General features: G+C 38.5%; 1 protein-coding gene across 1 annotated transcript in view; it reads left to right on the top strand.

Annotated features, from left to right (window-relative positions):
* The window catches only part of LOC124621833 (nucleosome assembly protein 1;2-like), a 344932-nt gene that overhangs the window by 322382 nt on the left and 550 nt on the right, over positions 1-22000 (top strand). The window lies entirely within an intron of this gene.

The following is a 22000-nucleotide window of genomic DNA, read 5'->3' as shown; positions in this document are numbered from 1 at the left end:
GGCATCTCAGATATTCATAGGCGCTTGCAGAATGTCTACGGTGATCTGGCAGTGGACAAAAGCACGGTGAGTCATTGGGCAAAGCGTGTGTCATCATCGCCGCAAGGTCAAGCAAGACTGTCTGATCTCCTGCAGTGGCGGAGCGTGCGAACACACTCGTTCGAGATGATCGATGGATCGCCATCAAACAACTCAGTGCTCAACTTGACATCTCTGTTGGTAGTGCTGTCACAATTGTTCACCAGTTGGGATATTCAAAGGTTTGTTCCCGCTGGGTCCCTCGTTGTCTAACCGAACACCATAAAGAGCAAAGGAGAACCATCTGTGCGGAATTGCTTGCCCGTCATGAGGCTGAGGGTGACAATTTCTTGTCAAAGATTGTTACAGGCGATGAAACATGGGTTCATCACTTCGAACCTGAAACAAAACGGCAATCAATGGAGTGGCGCCACACCCACTCCCCTACCAAGAAAAAGTTTAAAGCCATACCCTCAGCCGGTAAAGTCATGGTTACAGTCTTCTGGGACGCTGAAGGGGTTATTCTGTTCGATGTCCTTCCCCATGGTCAAACGATCAACTCTGAAGTGTATTGTGCTACTCTTCAGAAATTGAAGAAACGACTTCAGCGTGTTCGTAGGCACAAAAATCTGAACGAACTTCTCCTTCTTCATGACAACGCAAGACCTCACACAAGTCTTCGCACCCGAGAGGAGCTCACAAAACTTCAGTAGACTGTTCTTCCTCATGCACCCTACAGCCCCGATCTCGCACCGTCGGATTTCCATATGTTTGGCCCAATGAAGGACGCAATCCGTGGGACGCACTACGCGGATGATGAAGAAGTTATTAATGCAGTACGACGTTGGCTCCGACATCGACCAGTGGAATGGTACCGTGCAGGCATACAGGCCCTCATTTCAAGGTGGCGTAAGGCCATAGCATTGAATGGAGATTACGTCGAAAAATAGTGTTGTGTAGCTAAAAGATTGGGGAATAACCTGGTGTATTTCAATGCTGAATAAAACAACCCCTGTTTCAGAAAAAAAATGTGTTGCATTACTTATTGAACTGCCCTCGTATTACGAGTGTACATCTAGAATTCCTGATTTCCCTCATAAAATAAAATAAGATTTTAATCTTTTCCGTCTTAACCTTCTACTTTATTAGTTTACTAATTTACTACTGCAATGTATTAGATAGCTCAGCAGTTACAGGCAGTGTGTGATGCAAATCGATATTAACAATCAGACCTAGTCTGTCATTGAGTAATATGCTATAAATGCCATTCCATGTAGCCTGAATCTTTCTTGGCTGCTTATAAATCAACTTCACGTTTAGGAAGTGTGAGGTGGGGTGGTTCTGGCCGTAGTGTGCATATGCCGAGAATGCAAAATTAAAGTACCTGTGATCAGAAAATGAAATGAAGCTCCCTATGCAATCATGTAAGTTTCCTTATAAAAGAGAATGAAACGATATGCATAACGGATAACTACTTATTAACTTCTGAATTTAACAGGGGTAACCTCATCTTTAAATGTAAATAGTTCTGTATGAAATACATTGGTCAACCACTTTACAACAGCACAGTTTAGTTGAAGGTGACGTCTTTCTGTTAAATGAAAATACAGGCTTATAAAAGAAGCTGTTTATATCGATTAACGAGCATTCAAGTGAGAAAACTTTCAACAAGATAGAATACCGGAAAGTTGTAACGAAAAGTGAACTCGGAAATCAAACATTCTTCACAGATGCAAAAGGTATCCTGCAATTCGAAAAACTAACTGCAGTAGTCAATTACCGTTACGACTAACTCGACAAAGTTAACATATACCACGCCCCGCAAACTACTCCACGAGAAAGCATTGCTACCCGAATCTCAGCAGATAAACGCCCATCACTCGATTCCGTGCGCGCCGGCTGTGGGCGGAGATCTGTAGTGTACTGGTCCATTTTAACATCTGCAGGACGTGAGGATGACAGCAAGACCGTCGTTCATGGGGGCATGAGGCAGAGTGTCTAAAACTGCAGTTCTAACTTCTCTCTCAGGTTTTGGAGAAGTTCCAAGTCATCCAGCAACGACAGTAATGATTGCGAGCGCTGTACAATCTCTAGATATGTTTTGCCACTACTGCGACCACCTCTCCAATGAAATTTCAAGATTTCTGCAGAGCACCAGCAAGAGTGAAACTTTTTGCTTATTTTTTAGGGTAATGGGGCATAAAAAGAAGATGATTGTCTAGCAGGTCAATTTCCATAACACCCACTGAGACCAGATTCTAGCAAATCCTCAGAAAACTTCCAACCACCACCCCATTAACTGAAGGAGACATTCCCTCATGTAATCATCGCACCTTGGTAAGAGCGCATTCTAACAGCCCAGTGTATTATCTCCCATCATATGCCAGCCTTGAGTCGGAGGAACCAGCGAGCGTGGTGGATGCACTGACCCTGAAGACCACTTAAAGTTACACATTTATGGCAGTGGCAATGGTTAAACGATTGGGTCCATCTGCCATTTCTCTTTATTAGGCTGCCGTGCAGAATACATGGAAACATACAGCTTCTCACAGGCCGAAATGAACAGCTGTTTCAATTCCTAACTTGACTATAGACAATATGTGGAATTACTTGTGCATAATGGTAAAAACGTTAGAAAGGTTACCAAAGGACTTTGTGTTCTTAAGGTCTTTCACTTCTTTATAGGGGGTCTTTTGATTAATATGTATCTCTACTTATATAACAACACCTTTTTTTCAGTTTATACAAGGTTTTTCATGTTTTCTTCAGTGTGCCCTACTGTGAGTTCATGTGTTTTAAAGTGGTCACTCAAAGCAGCTTTATGACTGGGAATACAGCGTTCTTTGAATCTTATCGTAAGCTTTCTTCTTCTTTGTCTACATATTCTTCATCATATAGACCACAGATGAATTTAGACACCTCTGACTTATCATGTACGTCTTCTTTCTCTATCTTGTGCCTTAACAACTTCCCTTACCTCATTATTTATTTGAAAAACCACTTTAGCAGTACCACTTCAGAAACATGTTCTATTCTATCAGGGATCTTTGCCTAAATATGGCATTATTACAAACCTAGGGTTTCCTTTATTTCTTATTTTCTGTAGCCTTATCACTTGTTGTCTGTACTTCTCTTTTAATCAAATCTGTGTCTTGTAAACCTTTTCTCCTGACATAAGGTCAGACCCATTGTCCACAACTACATGACGTAAAATGTTATTCTCACTGTCTATACTTTCTACAGATACGGGTAATCAACTGAACATGTCATCATGGCATGGAAAGTGCACACTGAAAAGGATATGGGATGAAATGAAGACACATGTATGATTGCATCTGTGGTTGTTAGTTTTCTAAATATGTTGTAAGTATGTCATTCATAAAGTTTGGATATCTTCAAAAAGAAGATAGCTTATAGAATTATTTTCTTCTACCTACATAACACAGTTAATATTAGGAAGTAGCTCATTTGAGTTACTGTGTAGGTTTTTCAATCTATGTTGTACTGTAACTGAAAAGTATGAGCCTGTCATCAAGGCAACTTTTATAGTTGTTCAGTGAAGCAATTTATTTTCAGAATCATCCATGAAAATGTTTGCTAGTGTCACTGCCAAGCAATTAACCATTCGTAAATCATTTGGCTATCTGAAGAAGGTCAAACTGAATACAAAATACTTTTGAGACAAAACTAGCCACAATTGACCACATACCTATTCAATTTGCTAGTTATTCATTTTCTTGTATGTCGGTCGATTATTTTTGATGATATTAATTGTTTTTCAACTGGTTCATTTGCATATGGATTGCTAAGCTCTAATGATATGAGTTTAGCTGCTGGGTTTGTAACCTCTAAGGTGACCTGTATCAGTTCTGTTGCATTTTTTACTATGTGACTATTTGTGAATCTGTAGTTTTCAGTAATAATCTTATTCGATTCTTGACTTACAAAGTGACAAGTGCAATCGATGTAATTGAAAATTGCTTATAGGGAAGCACAATTTTATGTATTTTTGAATTAACTCTAAGGTTATTAGCGATTGAGTTGATACCTATACACTTTTTCATTGAATGTCAGTAAAAATGGAACAGGAATTATTACCTTCCCCTTAATTTCGTCTCTGTATTTACCAGTGGGAGCTTTCGGAATCTTAAATATTTGATCATCTTTTAATAAGAGTTTTAGTAATATATGCAGTTCTGTAAGGATAACAAGCGAACTGCCTTTGTGTGCCTTGAAATTTAATTCGTTATTGTCTGTACCAATAATACCTAGGTCACCTTTGTGAAACCTTTGTCTTTTGCCAGGTGTTACACGCTCTTTCATGATGCGTCAATACATTTTTCTAAACCATCGATACACATATGTACAACACACCCCTCTATATTCTTCAGTCTGTAGAGGGTGGTTTCCTTACCTATGTTTTGCTTTTAATTCACCCTTAAGCAATTTATTTTTACAATCTATCTTGATATTCTCAGATACATCATTCCTAACCTTGGTATTCATTTAGAAGAAGCTGGAATCACTTTCAACGAAATACACTCCCTTACAAATCTCTTTGCTTGTACGTACATAAATTACTTTAAATTGCTTCTTTGGTACATATTGACCACCAAACTTGCATTACTGGGCACCGCAAGGAACATTTTGTGCATGCGGCGCTAAAGAAGTGCAATGAATGTTAAGAACCGCATTATGCAATACAAGTCATAACGATATATTTTATAACAGACAATCGATTTTAGTCTAGGAACAGACAATCATCAGGTTTCCAGAATCAAAGAAAAACAGGAACCCATATTACTAGGTGTGTAACATGAAAGCATACAGCTGATATGTGAGACACCAATAAATACTTTACAGCTTATAGCAAAGTAACAAAGAACGTACAGACACTTCTTAGCTTTGCGTCTGCGTGATTGTAGTATCAGATACTGGATGTACAATGTTCCAACTTTGCTATTGGCTAGGTCCATTTATCCTTATAGCTGTTAACTGTGTGAAAAACGCATGGATCCAACAGAATAGGTAAAAGATTTAACGAAAAGCCAATATGCATCTGCTACAAATACACCCAACTGACGTTAAGATCATACAGAATAACAAACTCAAGGGGAATCCATTATATTACAATATTAACTCTTTAATAACAGATTACTCAAAATACATCTATTATATTACAGCACTAATAGTTCAGTTGCCGTCTGCGTGTTATGGTTACTAAACAGTGTTAGTAGAAACACAGGTAGACACATGTCAGTTTAACCAACACTGAAAGTAAATCTTTTTTTATACAGGCAGAGACCTTATACATGGTTTAATAGTCATTATAGTTGCTTAACATCGCAAGATCTAACCATTGCTCTAGTTCTTTGTTTAATACATCACTTATCTATAGTTATAAGGAAAGGCAATCAATGTTCAGCAGTGCCATATGGATTAGGGGAATTAAAGATCATCACGTAGTTTAACAATAGACCTACAGAGTATCAAAGTAAGTCACCAGCCAATGTCATACTGATATTTGCTTAATAGTCCTCAGTTGGAATTCTTGCCTAGTTATTGTCTTAATTTATCAAGCTACGTTATAACAGAAGGTCATGTTAGGTGGGTCATGGAGCCCTTCAGGAACATAGCGGGCGGGGAGGAAGTCCAACATTCACTCGGTGTGCTCGCTGGGGGGCCTTGACCAGGATGTGGAAGAGGCTCTTCCAACGGCTATCGAGCGTGCAGGGTGCAGCCAGCTGCAGATTGTTGCTCATTTCGGCACCAACGATGCCTGTAGTCGGTGTTCCGAGGAAATCCTTTTGTCCTTTCGACGGCTGGCTGAATTGGTGAAGGCAGCCTCCATCTCTCCAGGAGTGGAAGCTGACGATCTGCAGCATCATACCGAGGGTGGACCGGGGTCCTCTGTTTTGGAGTGGAGTGGAGAATCTAAACCAGAGGCTACGTCGACTCTGTGACGAAACTGGCTGTAGATTCCTCGACTTACGCTATGGGGTGGAAGGTTACAGCACGCCCCTCGATAGATCAGGGGTTCACTACACACAGGAAGCAGCTACATGGGTAGTACAGCACTTGTGGCGTGCCCGTGGGGTTTCTTTAGATTAGGTTCCTCCCCATGGGAAACAAACCGTTAGCCCGAAAAATTACCAGATCATGACACTGATGTGGGTGTGCCAACTGTAAAAATTGTTAGTTCGCCTAAACAGGTCATTCAAAAGGATTTAAATATACTTAATCTCATGTTAGTAAGTTGTCGAAATGTCTGTAGAAAGATCCCCGAGTTAATCTCCGAAATAAACAGTAGGAATGCCAATATTGTATTAGATAGGAGGGATAGGACTGATGCTATAGGAGGTGGTGTGTTCATTGCAGTTAATAGCTGTTTAAACACAGTTGAGATCGATAATGGGTCGGACTGTGAAATAGTTTGGATAAAGCTGTCAATCAGACAAGGATTGACCATTGTATTAGGATGTTTTTATAGACCACCAGCATCTTCAACAAACGTCGCAGAACGTTTCAGGGAAAGTCTTGAGTACATAGGAAGTAAATATCCTAATTATCCATAGGTGGAGACTAATCTAGCTTCCATTGACTGGCAAAATTACACGTTTATCACAGGGGGTAGCAGCTAAGATTCGTATGAAGTTATTCTAGGAGCGCTCTCAACATACAACCTTGAGCAATTGGTTAGAAAACCAACTCGAGATGTGAACATATTAGATATCTTGGCGACAAACAGACCTGATCTTTTTGAGGAAGTTAATCTAGAAGAAGTTATTAGCGACCATAATGTCGTTGTGGCTTCTATGTCAGTGGAAGTTGCAAAAAAAAAAAAAAAAAAAAAAGCAAGGAATATCGTAGAGTTTTCTTCTTTGGGAAAGCAAATGAAATTATCATTAATGAATATCTTCATCGTCAGCTCCAATCACCGTGGGACAAAAAGATATTGAGCATCTTTGGTCGGAATTTAAAGGTATTGTTCACCACGTGCTAGAGAAGTATAAGCCCAGAAAAAGTATAGGGGAGGGAAAGGATCCACCTTGGTACAACAAACATATTAGGAAGTTGCTGAGAAAGCAGAGAATTTTTCACAGTCGTTTTAAACGTAGTCACTGCCCCGCTGACAAACAGAAATTTTGCGACATGAAAGCAGCTGTCAGAAGGACAATGAGACACTCTTTAACAAATTTGGAAGCAATATTTTATCTGCAGATTATAAAAAATACTCCAAAAAATTTTGGTCGTCTGTAAAATCTATGAACGCTCAAATAATTCAATACCTTCTCTTGCTGACAGTACGGGTAATATAACTGATGATGATAAACAGAAGCCTGAAATTCTAAACCTAGCTTACAGCAACTTGTTTACAATAGAGGACTGCAGCACCATTCCCCCTTTCAATTATCTAACAAATGCAAGGATGGCTGACATAGTGTTTAGTGTATCTGAGATTGTAAAACAGTTAAGATCCTTAGACGGCAGGAAGGCATCTGGCCCAGACGGGATTCCCGTTAGATTTATGTTAACTATGCTGCAAATATAGCACCATACTTATCCATCATCTATCAGAGATCATTGGAACTGCGACAAGTTCCACGGGACTGGAAGAAGGCCCAGGTCATAACAATCTATAAAATGGGTAGAAAATCTGATGGACACAATTACCAGCCAATTTCACTGGCATCGATTTGTTGTAGAATCATGGAACATATTTTGTGTTCAGACATAATTATTTTTCTAGACTCTGAGAAGCTCATCTGCAGAAACCAACACGGTTATAGGAAACAGCGGTCATGCAAGACACAGCTGGCCCTCTTTGTACATGATGTAAAACACGGTCTAGATACCGGCTCCCAGGCTGATGCCATATTTCTCGACTTTCGAAACGCGTTCCACTCAGTTCCGCACTGTCGCTTGCTACAAAAAGTGCGCCCTTACGGTGTATACAATGACATATGCAGTTGGATAGAATGACTGGCAGTTATCTCTCAATATTAGAAAGTGTCGCCTTGAATGGGGTAACTTCAACAGAAACAAGAGTAACTTGAGGTATGCCCCAGGGCAGCGTAATAGGTCCTCTGCTTTTAACGATTTACATAAACGATTTGGTTGATGGTATTGACAGCGGCCTTAGACTGTTTGCCGATAAGGCTGTAGTCTACAGGAAAGTAGTATCACATGAAAGTTGTGAACAAATCAATGCGGATTTGCAGAAAATAAATGAGTGGTGTAATGACTGGCAGTTATCTCTCAATATTAGAAAGTGTAATTTACTTCGTGTAACAAGGCGGTAACAGAAGTCATGTATCTATGTGTGACTTTTCGAAATGATCTCAAATGGAATGATCAGTTTACACAAGTAACGGGTAAGGCGAACTCTAGATTGCAGTTTATTGGTAGAATCCTGAAGCGATGCAGTCCTTCAACAAAAGAAATAGCTTACAATACGTTAGTTCGTCCAGTCTTACTGTTCGTCTGTACGGGACCCTTACCAGTTGGGTCTGATTCAAGAGATTGAGAAAGCCCAAAGAAAAGCGGCAAGATTCGTGACTGGTATATTTAGCCATCACGAGAGCGTTACATATCTCATAGAAAGTTTGAAGTTGGACACACTTGCAGATAGACGAGACGCTAAACAGGAGGTTCTGCTCTCTAAATTCCGAAATCCAATCTTCACTGAGGATGTAGAGCATATATTATTACCACCAACTTTCAAACCACGTAGTGATCATCATTCAAAGACAAGGGGAATAAGAGCTTGTACTGAGGGGTTCAGAGAGTCGTTTTTCCCTTGCGCGATTCGCGAGTGGAACGGTGAGGTGGGTGGGGGAGAAATATGACTTTGGCATGAATTGTGCCCCCCGCCACACACCGCTTGATGGCTAGCGGTGTATTTATGTAGATGTAGAAATGCATGACATGTTCACGTATATTTCATAAGAGAAACAGCACAGTTATGGATCAAACATCATCAACCAGACTTTTAAGGTCTTTTAATTGGTTACTATTACATCTACAATGTTACTAAATAATGGTATGTTAATCTGAATAAAGGTTCTATAAATGTGAATGAAGGAATGATATGTTCATCTGAATTTTTAGCACCTATTAGGCGTAAGATTCCACAACTGTTGCAAGTTACATAATTATCAGCACTCGTTACCTGCATCTTGCTTATTATTCTGATCAATTGCCTTAATTAGTTGCTAATTATCCAAACGCTCATAACTTTTCATCACATGGCGTTAAAAAGTATACAATAATTCATTTGCGAGTGGGTTCTTCGTACATTTTCTTGCAGGGCATTAAAATAACAAAAAATTGTAGCATCAACAATTCTTGTCACACTATAACAATCAGTAACCACGAGTAGTACAACACATATTCAAGAACTACACAGTAAATTCCATGAGCTAAATCCTTATATAATCTCGACTATTCAGGTAAAAGTATATATTGCTATCAGTTTATGATAGCTCAATAGTGTAAAAAATCACTTGTGGCCTTTGTGACCAGGAATACATAGACTAACAGGAAGGAAGCTTAACATAAGATTTAAAGAACATTGTTAGCCCAGGCATAAACCTTCTTTGAGTGACAACCTTTCAAAACTAGAAAATACAGTGGGGAACACTGAAAAAAAGTGGAAATATTTCATGAATTGGAAAAGGTATTCAGATTAATCTTCTGAAGGAGGCAGAGATGTATAACAATCTGAAAACCCAACCTAAAAGATACTTAATGTACAGAGAGAGCCTAACAACACAAAGTACTTTGACAACTTTGTTGATGTCTTTGCCAGTTGCAGGTCAAATTATACCAATGTCCCTTATGCCATGTTGTAAGTTAAGGCCACATAGTTTGTGTTGAGTCCTCGTAGTCAATTTCAGCATGATTCAAGGTATGCATAGATGTTTTGTAAAAGTTTAGTTCTATGGCAGGATAAAAAGTTAAAGCAATTTATCATGATTTTCGCTGTTGGCGTTGTATACACAGTTTGGTGTGTTGAACTATCTTTCTGAATGATCCTGTCAAAGCTTCAATACTGAATTATATTTTCTGATCTTGTGGAGTGGACAGAAATATTAAGTGGAAATTGGGAAGTGAATATGCTATTAATAGCCTTTTGAAAAACTTTCTGTTGAGTATCGAACTTCTGACTGCATGTCATTCTTTATTCACCAGAGTTTATAAATGTATGATGACATCACTAGTTAGGTAGAAGGGATAATTAAGAACAGTGACAACTATGAGGTATTAACTGAGCTGAAAAGTGCAAATAACATACTAGGCAATATGCAATAATGTAAAATTTGATGTAAATTAAATTGTGTGTAAGTTTACAATATTGTTGTAATACATTCCTTGCTTTGTTGAGGCAGTATTTTAATTGTTGCATATATTCATTAATGTGAATGTCGTTATCCTGGAGCTTTGGCACTGTTGGTCTTATAATTACTATAAACGTCAAGGAAAAAATTTGTGTTTATTAAGGCGATGATGATCTGCTTCTACAACAATTCAAATCGAAATTTTTTATTACATGTAGCTACTAATTGTGTCTTTATTTAACATTGTACTAGCAGCCCTTACAAATATTTTCATGTTGAGATATGAGTACAAGATGATCACTATGAGATAATGTGAGGTCACACATGAGAATGGGTCATGCTTTGAATGGAATTGCTGTCTTTACCAGCAAAACGTCAAGGAAAAAATTTGTGTTTATTAAGGCGATGATTATCTGCTTCTACAACAATTCAAATCGAAATTTATTTTTACATGTAGCTACTAATTGTGTCTTTATTTAACATTGTACTAGCAGCCCTTACAAATATTTTCATGTTGAGATATGAGTACAAGATTCGCCGATGACATTGTAATTCTGTCAGAGACAGCAAAGGACTTGGAAGAGCAGTTGAATGGAATGGACAGTGTCTTGAAAGGAGGATATAAGATGAACATCAACAAAAGCAAAACAAGGATAATGGAATGTAGTCTAATTAAGTCGGGTGATGCTGAGGGAATTAGATTAGGAAATGAGGCACTTAAAGTAGTAAAGGAGTTTTGCTATTTGGGGAGCAAAATAACTGATGATGGTCGAAGTAGAGAGGATATAAAATGTAGGCTGGCAATGGCAAGGAAAGCGTTTCTGAAGAAGAGAAATCTGTTAACATCCAGTATTGATTTAAGTGTCAGGAAGTCATTTCTGAAAGTATTCGTATGGAGTGTAGCCATGTATGGAAGTGAAACATGGACGATAAATAGTTTGGACAAGAGGAGAATAGAAGCTTTCGAAATGTGGTGCTACAGAAGAATGCTGAAGATTAGATGGATAGATCACATAACTAATGAGGAGGTATTGAATAGGATTGGGGAGGAGAGAAGTTTGTGGCACAACTTGACCAGAAGAAGGGATCGGTTGGTAGGACATGTTCTGAGGCATCAAGGGATCACCAATTTAGTATTGGAGGGCAGCGTGGGGGGTAAAAATCGTAGAGGGAGACCAAGAGATGAATACACTAAGCAGATTCAGAAGGATGTAGGTTGCAGTAGGTACTGGGAGATGAAAAAGCTTGCACAGGATAGAGTAGCATGGAGAGCTGCATCAAACCAGTCTCAGGACTGAAGACCACAACAACAACAACCAGCAAAATTGTGGGCACTCACACTACACAAATAGCATATCAAACAATCTTGCTCTATGGCATTCCCACTGGACTAATACTACAGACACTCCAGACAGGGTGAGGTGCTAGTTGACAAAATGTTGATTGAAATGTTAATATTAGGAGTGACTGCCAGTGGTTAGTGCACTGCAGACGTCCTACATTGCCATGGCTTGAGAAGATATCATGTAGGACTGAAATCTAAGCCATTCTCCTGTCTGCGGTCTCCACAATCATGTTTTCTTTGGCAGGCGCAGCACCATTGGTTCTGTACTCCATGATTCTGTTTGTGAACAGTGATTAACTAGAGTTGAAGAAACAGTTTATTCTAGAAATAGCCTCTTTATTTTCTACATGCATCGTTTTCTACACGGAGCAATACTGTAAACAATGTGATTAACATAATTTACATCCACTCATTCGACAGCAGACTGAAATTAAAAGTGTAATAGATTAGGTTGTTTGGTGCTTAAGTAACAAATTCAGGAGGAGAGCCACAAAAAGTTCTGGTTTGTTAAAAATTAATTTCATTTGTAGGTATTTGCGTTCTTTTCCATAAAAAAAAGGTTATTTATACTGTATTCATAAATGTTTCAGACAAACGATATATATATATATATATATATATATATATATATATATATATATATATATATATATATATGTGTGTGTGTGTGTGTGTGTGTGTGTGTGTGTGTGTTGATGCATATGCACATATGTGTGTGTGTGATTTCAGAAGCATAGCATTCTGTTATGTATTCACTTAAAATGGATGATAACTGCTCTTGGGAGATATGGTTTACTCACAAGATAGATGTCTGGAGTAACATTGTTGATCTGGTCATGATGCCACATAATCTTTACTCTTTTCAGGAAATGTTACTAAGAGTACAGTTATTTAAAATAATGATGTTCTGTTGATATGGACCCATAAAGATATACATTGCTATTAAAGTATTAGTCCATTATATGTTAGTGTAATTACTCAATAATTATTGTATTTGTGTTAGGTGCATGCCAGAGGTTAAGTTACCATTTGTGGAATGCTGACCACCCTGCAAAATAGCATTCGAGATTTGATGTAAATCTAAGGGGTGTTTGATGAAAGGTTTTCCTTAAAATTTCAATGCTCAATTTATCGATTCTTATATGAATTCATGCTCACAAGTCTGTTCAAAAGCTTTTCCTACCAGAACTATCGATCATTTTATGTAGCCTTATCACTTGTTGTCTGTACTTCTCTTTTATTCAAATCTGTGTCTCGTAAACCTTTTCTCCTGACATAGTCAGACCTATTGTCCACAACTACATGATGTAAAATGTTACTCTCACTGTCTATACTTTCTACAGATACGGGTAATCAACTGAACATGTCATCATGGCATGAAAAGTGCACACTTAAGAACATGTGGGATGAAATGAAGACACATGTACGATATCATCTGTGGTTGTTAGTTTTCTAAGTATGTTGTAAGTATGCCATTCATTAAGTTTGGATATCTTCAAAAAGAAGATTGCTTATAGAACTATTTTCTTCTACTTTCATAACATAGTTAATATTAGGAAGTAGCTCATTTAAGTTACTGTGTAGGTGTTCAATCTATGTTCTACTGCAACTGAAAAGTATGAGCATATTATCAAGGCAGCTTTTCTAGTTGTTAAGTGTAAAAATTAATTTTCTGAATCATCCATGAAAATGTTTGCTAGTGTCCCTGCTGGGCGATTACTAATTCCTAAGCCATTTCGCTATCTGGCGAAGGTCCAACTGAATACAATATACTTTTGAGACAAAACTAGCCTGAATTGATAACATACCAATACAATTTGCTAGTTATTCATATTCTTGTATGTCGGTCGATTATTTTTGATGATGTTAATTATTTCTTCAACTGTTGTATTTTTTAACATGTGACTATTTTGAAATCTGTAGTTTTCAGTAGTAAACTCTAAGTTTATTAGCACTTGAGTTCATAGGTATACACATTTTCTTTTGAATGCCAGTAAAAATGGAATAGGATTTATTACCTTCCCCTTAAGTTTGTCTCTGTATTTACCAGTGGGAGCTTTAGGAATCTTAAATATCTGATCATCTTCTAAAAGGAATTTTAGTTATATATGCACTTTAGCAATGATAACAAGTGAACTGTCTCTGTGTGCATTGAAATTTAATGACTGTACTATATTTAATTCGTTATTGTCTGTACCAATAATACCTAGGTCACTTTTGGAATACCTTTGCCTTTCCTTGGCCTTTCATAATCTAGCTATTTTACACACTATCCTATTTTTAGCTCAATTCTTGAACCTGTCATTCAGTCAATTGTCAGATTAGAATAAACTACCATTTCTTATGTATTTTTCTCATTAAGTCTGGGTGCAACATTAAATTTTAAGCATTTGCTAAGCAGATTCATACTCGACAAGTGCACAATACAGTCATAAAACGTAAGACTAGGGTCAATAAATGTGTCCAGAGTATTATGTAAGTCAACCAGTATGTTAATATTCTTACCATGCCAGTCTTTGATTACTTGCTATTCATTGTCAATAAATTTATGTACAACATCAATACATATATATGTACCAACACATCCCTCTAAATTCTCCATTCTATAGAGGATGGTTTCCATATCTATGTATTGCTTTTAATTCAACCTTAAGCCATCTCTCTTTACAATATATCTTGATAGTCTCACACACATTACTCCTAACTTTGATATTCATGTAGAAAAAGGTGGAATCTCTTTCAACGAAACACACTTTCTTACAAATTCCTTTGGTTTTACACACATAAATAACTTTAATTTGGTTCTTTGGTACATCATGACCACAAATTTTCCTTTACTCGGCAACATAGGTAACGTTTTATGGATGTGGAGCTATACAAGTGTAATGAATGTTAAGAACTGCATTATGCAGTACACAGTCTTAACGATATATTTTATAACAGACAATCGATTTTGGTCTAGGATCAGGCAATCATCAGGCCAACAGCACCAAAGAAAAACAGAATCACATATAACAAAGTGTGTAACATGAAAGCACACAGCTTTTATGTGAGACAACAGTAAATACATTACAGATTATAGCACTGTAACAAAGAACGTAAAGACGCATCTTTGCTCTACATCTGTGTAATTGTAATATCAGATACTGAATGTACACTGCTCCAACTCTGCTATTAGTCCATTTATCCTTATAGCCGTTAACTGTGTGAGAAACGCATGGATCCAACAGAATAGGTCAAAATCAAAGATATATCTGCTAGACATACACCCCACTGACGATAAGATCATACATAATAACAAACTCAAAGGGGGATCTATCATATTACAACATCAACATTTTAATAACAGATCACTCAAAATATATCCATTATATTACAACACTAATAGTTCACTTGCCATCTGCATTTTATGGTTACTATACAGTGTTAGTAGAAACACAGGCAGACACACCTCAGTTTAGCCAACACTGAAAGTAAATCCTTTTTATATATGCAAAGACCTGATACATGGTTTAATAGTCATTATAAGTGCTTAACATCGGTAGATCTAACCATTACTCTAGTTCTTTGTTTAATATGTCACTTATCTAGAGTTATATTGAAAGCCCATCAATGTTCAGCAGTGCCATGCGTATACAGGGTAGTTACAGATCATCACATTGTTTAACAATTGACCTATGGAGTATCAAAGTATGTCACCAGCCCAAGTCATAGTAATATTTGCTTAATAGTTCTCAGCTGGAATTCTTGCCTAGTTACTGTCTTAATTTATCAAGCTATGTGATAACACAATGTATGACATGTTCACATATAATTTAACACAGAGACAGCATGGTTATGGATCAAACACCATTAACTATACTTTTAAGGTCATTTATTTGGTTACTATTACATCACAGATGTTACTAAATAATGGTATGTTAACCTGAATAAAGGTGCTATGAATGTGAAAGAAGGACTGGTATGTTAATCTGGTTTGTCAGGCACCTATTAGGAATAAGATTCTACTATTCTTGAAAATTGGGTAATTATCAGAACTGGTCACCAATTTCCACTAAATATTTGAGTTTACTCCACAAGATCGCAAAATATAATGCAGCATTGAAGCATTGACAGGATCATCCAGAAAGATAGTTCGTTACACAAAATTGTGTATACAACGCCATAATACACATGTAATTCCACATACTGGCTATGGTCAATTTAGGAATTGAAATAGCTGTTCGTTTCGGAAAGTGAGAAGCTGTATTTTTCCGTTTATTCGGCACAGCGCCCTAATAGCTCTCTAAATCACGCATGGGCGCAATTATTTCACCATGGCCACGGCCATAAATGTGGCCAGTGCATCCACAAAGCACGTTGGTTCGTCCGACTAAAAGCCGGCATGTTTACATAATGGGAGAAAGCCCTCTTGCTAAGGTGCGATGCCTTCATAGGGGAATGTCTCCTTCACTAATAGCAAATGGTGGTCGGAAGTTTTCTGTGGGAATCGTAAGCCTGTCTCAGTGGGTGTTATGGAACGTGAATTGCGTGGCAGTTGGCTTTTGCTCATGCTCAACGTCCCTACAAAATAGGCAAAAAGATTCACTCTTGCTGATGATCTGCCGAAATCTTGTAATTTCATTGGAGAGGTGGTCGCGATAGCGGCAAAACTTGTCTAGAGATTATACAGCGCTCGGGATCATTACCGTCATTGCTGGATGACGTGGAACTTCTCCACAACCTCAGAGGGAAATCAGAACTACAGTTTTAGACACTCTCCCTCCTGCCTCCACAAACAAAGGTCATGCTGGCGTGCTCGCGGTCTGCACGTGCTAAAAGGGGCGAGTACGCTAATGACCTCCGCTCACAGACGGTGAGCACGCAATCGAGAAATGGGCGTTTATCTGGTGAGGTCCGGTTAGCAATACTTTTCCGTTGGTAGTTTGGGGGCTTGGTATATGTTAACTTTGTATAGTCAGTCGTAACGGTAACTGATGATTGCAGTTACTTTTTCGAATTGCGGGATACAGTTTGTATCTGTGAAGAACGTTTGATTTCCGAGTTCACTTTTCGTTACAATTTTCCGGTATTCTATCTTGTTGAAAGTTTTCTCACTTGAATGATCGTTAAGGGTTGTAAACAGCTTGTTTTATAAGGCTCTATTTCAATTTAGCAGCTATATGCCTCCTTTAACTAAACTGTGCTGTTGTGTGGTGGTTGACCTGTGTATTTCATACAGAACTATTTACTTTTAAAAAAGAGTTTACCCCTGTTAAATTCAGAAGATAATAAGAAGTTATCTTTTACGCAACTTGCTTCATTGCTGTCATTCGTTCGTGAAGAATGCCTTTGGAGTCAGTTTGCTTCCGAGCCACAACGTATATAAGAATGTAGCAGTGTCTGTAGGGATCACGGCTGGCTCTGAGCACTATGGGACTTAACATCTATGGTCATCAGTCCCCGTGTAGGTATCACGCGTCATAATGATGTTGAAGATGGGTATCAGTTCAGGATGGAAAGAAAGTTTAATTATTAATACTCACTATGTGATGAACAACGGCTCAAAGTTTGATAAACATCGGACTGGAGAGACGTGGTGTACCCCATCGAATTTGGGTCAGTCCATACACAAAAAGCGTGACTAATAAAGAAAGAAAAACGGGAGATTAAGAAATTTTGGTCTTATGTCAAAACGGTAGGTGGATCAAAACAAAATGTCCAGACACTCTGTGACCAAAATGGTACTGAAACAGAGGATGACAGACTAAAGACCGAAATAGTAAATGTCTTTTTCCAAAGCTGTTTCACAAAGGAAGAGTGCACTGTAGTTCCTTCTGTAGATTGTAGCACAGATGACAAAATGGTAGATATCGAAATAGATGACAGAGGGATAGAAAAACAAATAAAATCACTCAAAAGAGGAAAGGCTTCTGAACCTGATGGGATACCAGTTCGATTTTACACAGAGTACGCGAAGGAACTTGCCCCTTCTTGCAGCGGTGTACCGTCGGTCTCTGGAAGAGCGTAGCGTTTCGTTTTCAAGAAGGGACGTCGAACAGATGTTCAGAACTATAGACCTATATCTCTAAAGTTGATCAGTTGTAGAGCTTTGGAACACATATTATCTTCGAGTATGATTTTTCTGGACACTAGAAATCTACACTGTAGTAATCAGCATGGATTTCGAAAAAGACGATCGTGTGAAACCCAGCTCGCGCTATTCGCCCACGAGACTCAGAGGGCCATAGACACAGGTTCCCAGGTAGGTGCCGTGATTCTTGACTTCCGCAAGGCGTTTGATACAGTTCCTCACAGTCGTTTAATGAACAAAGTAAGAGAATATGGACTCTCAGACCAGTTGTGTGATTGGATTGAAGAGTTCCTAGATAACAGAATGCCGCATGTCATTCTCAATGGAGAGGAGTCATCCGAAGTAAGAGTGATTCAGGTGTGTCGCAGGGGAGTGTCGTAGGACCGTTGCTATTCAGAATATATATAAATGACCTTGTGGACAACATTGTAATTTCACTAAGGCTTTTTGCGGATGATGCTGTAGTATATCGAGAGGTTGTAACAATAGAAAATTGTACTGAAATCCAGGAGGATCTGCAACGAATTGACGCATGGTGCAGGGAATGGCAATGAGTTTAAATGTAGACAAGTGCAATGTACTGCGAATACACAGAAAGAAGGATCCTTTATCATTTAGCTACAACTGGAAGCAGTTAATTCCATAAATTATCTAGGTGTAGGCATTAAGAGTGATTTAAACTGGAGTGACCATGTAAAGTTAATAGTCGGTAAAGCAGATGCCAGACTGAGATTCATTGGAAGAATCCCAAGGAAATGCAGTCCGAAAACAAAGGAAGTAGCTTACAGAAACTTGTTCTCCCACTGCTTGAATACTGCTCACCGGTGTGGGATCCATACCAGATAGGGTTGATAGAAGAGAGAGAGAAGATCCAACGGAGAGCAGCGGACTTCGTCAAAGGAAAGCGTTACTGGATAAACTCCAGTGGAAGACTCTGCAAGAGAGACGCTCAGTAGCTCGGTACGGGCTTTTGTTGAAGTTTCGAAGACATACCTTCACTGAGGAGTCAGGCAGTATATTACTCCCTATTACGTATATTTCGTGAAGAGACTATGAGGATAAAATCACAGAGATTAGAGACCACACGGAGACATACCGACAATCTTTTCTTCCACGAACAATACGAGACTGGAATAGGAGGAGAAACCAATAGAGGTACTCAACGTTCTCGCCGCCACACACCGTCAGGTGGCTTGCGGAGTATGGATGTAGATGCTGATGTGGAGGTGATAACTGCCTAATGGTTCTCACTGTTGCTATTTTTGTCTGAATGGGAGAAACGATGAAAGAACTGAAAGAAAATCACTAATGTGGAATGTAGTTGCATGGCACCAAACGTCTATGTTGGGGTTCACAGTCTACCTACCTGTAATGATCTATGGTAAAGAGAATTTAGGGAAACTCTTAACAAGTGCATAGGTTGCATAAGACAAACTTATGCTTCATGATCAACAAATTCAAAGATTATTGTTAGTTATTGGTACAAAGAGATGCCGATTTTCAACATAAGATATCAGAGGATGATGGGGAAACATTGTACAGTTTTAGCTAAGTAAGGACAATTGTTGCGTAAGGCAACGATAACAATGAACAGATTAACAGTAGATGAAAGTCCTACGCGTTTTTAAATTAGTCGTTATTCTAAGTCAGTGCTGTTGTATGTACTTCCCATACGAAGGGGAGAAATCCATCATTCAAGTTGCTTACAATTTTCCTTCGTCTCGTATAACCTTCAGCATCAAGGTTTCATACCAAGTCCCCCAAGATATTTGTGGCAGTAAGTTATGACGACGATATGGCCAATCGCGTTTTTGAAGTACACACTAAGTAGCTGTCCTTGTGTGCTACAATTTGGGAGATAAGAGTCCGACACGCCGTATAAGAGGAGGTCGGTGTGCTCACTAATGGCACTTGTATTGAGGCATCCAACGTAGTAGAAGACACTGCAGCCATGAAGGCGTCCCTTGTCCTGCTGATCGCTGGAGTGTTACTCGTGGCGTACTGCACGCCGTTCGCTGTTGCAGACGATGAAGAGGAACCGGTGGATGAAGCAGCCGAGAACACAGACGCTGATGACGACGGCACCGACGGCTCAGCAGACGACGACGCCGTCGACAGCGGTGATGAGGAGGGTGTAAGTGGAGAGAGCAGGCGGGCAGCCAAAGGTAAACAGCAGCTGAGGCGGGCAGACTGCACGGCGTAGCATTCGCTGCATCAGGTTATGGTGTAGACTGCGAGTCTATGTGTACTTTCTTGTAGGTTTAAGTCCCTAGTTGATAATGTTCATTATTCTGACACTTTAAAAGCTGAAGGCATTCGTCTCTAGACGAGGCAGGTGGTTCAAGGACCTTTGTTTTTATTTTTATACCATTACTGAATACATTAAATATACTGCTACATTCAACCTCAGTGTTCTTTTACTGTGGTTGTATGGCTCGTTAAAACAGTTATATTTGCTAAATGCGGATCCTGCTTAAGGCCCAATTGATTTACATCGACCCCAAAAGGGGAATTACCTATTGTATGTTGAAGATAGCTAATACTCAAATGGCTTAAGAAAATAATGTTCAAATAACACATTTCAATAAATCTTGTATGAGGGGTTTTACAAAGTTTTTGTCATAAAATTCTACACAAATGACACTTGCTGAACAGGATATGATATTAACAGTAAGATGTAAAACCAACTCCTAAAGTCTCTTACTTCTCTCATGAGAACCAGTGATAGTATGTTGGCATCCGGTAAGTGCAACATTATGAAAGAACTAACAAAGACGCTACCATTACTCGCTGCACTTTATGTGTTTTTTTCTGTTGGCATTAGTGTTACGTTATTAACCTACAAGAATAGTTTGCACAAGACACAATCAGCAGACCAGTTACTTGATTACAAGGGTAATGATTACTAGAGAACCAGTAAAGTACTGTCGCTGTTATAGACAAACGTATAAGACAAAAACTGCTTCTTCGACATTTTTTAATGTCATTCCTCTAAGGAAGAGTATAAGGCATGTGTTTCTGATCCTGCTGATTATCTAGAAACGTTTAGCCGGATTGTAATTTTTGTTGTGATATGTAAGAATTTTTAATACATACAACATTAAAAAATTATCACAGTGTAACTGAATGCAACACCTCAATGAAACAAGCCTCATAAAGCAGAAAGTAGTTTTAGAATTAGGATGTAGAATCGCAAGTACTCAGAAATCAATATAAGAGTTTTCTGAATGAAGAACATGTAGTCTTTTGAGCAACACATACTATACTTTTTTGAGCTAACCATTTAGTTACTGGTCATTTAATCCTTCTTTTAGATCAGAAAGAAAATTACTGTAAATACTCTTTCTAGTAGGACAATACGTATGTGCCAACACACAAAATTAGAAAAATAGTTGAAAATTCACTGAAATATGGTTAAACGTTATTCATATGTTTCGAAAATTCATAGTGCCCATCAGGGAGATTGCAAGCTGTCTTCTTGCCACATTTTTTTAAGCGCTTTAACATGTCTCAGGAGTCATCTCAACAGCAAGTCGCAGAAATTAGGTTTTAGCATAAAAATGCCATAAGTCTTACAGCTTAAGATGTGTGCGTACTTCTGACCTTTACAAGGAGGTATGTTTAGCAGTGATTGAGTTGAAGTTATCACAGGTACATAGCTTATACCTGCTTGTGCTTCATCCAAATTATAAAGATACAGGGCGATTCACATTACTGTTTATGAAACCAAAAGTGACGTAGATGACTCTGAGATAAGTAATTTGACATGAGACACATATGGTCGCAAATGTCAGGAAATCCCCCAACCAAGTGGATAACAAATGTTGAACATGTGATGGTACCAGGGGATAGATACCTTAGTGCAAGTGCAGCGGCTAGATCAGTCTATCCCACCCACACTGTAGTGGCACTTCTACACATTGCTCCACGTGGTTATTCTGCGTTTATTCTTGCATTATCCAATGTGATACGGTAGTGCTCACGGTAGTGGCACTACAAGACTTAATGAATCTATTTACCATTAGGAAAAAGTACTACGCTAGCACAGCAGTGTTTAGTACTGACCACTACCACTGAACGTGTGGGGAGGTACATGTACTGGTCATGTAACATGTTCAACATTCGTCAACCACATTTAGGATATTTGCTGACGTTTGGGGCTCCATGTATCTTGTATTAAATTTCTTGTCTCATAGTCATATACACCACTTTGAGAGTTTTTAA

This window comes from Schistocerca americana, chromosome 7 (genome assembly GCF_021461395.2).
Source record: "Schistocerca americana isolate TAMUIC-IGC-003095 chromosome 7, iqSchAmer2.1, whole genome shotgun sequence".
NCBI lineage: Eukaryota > Metazoa > Arthropoda > Insecta > Orthoptera > Acrididae > Schistocerca > Schistocerca americana.
This window is presented reverse-complemented; position numbering and strand designations above follow the sequence as displayed.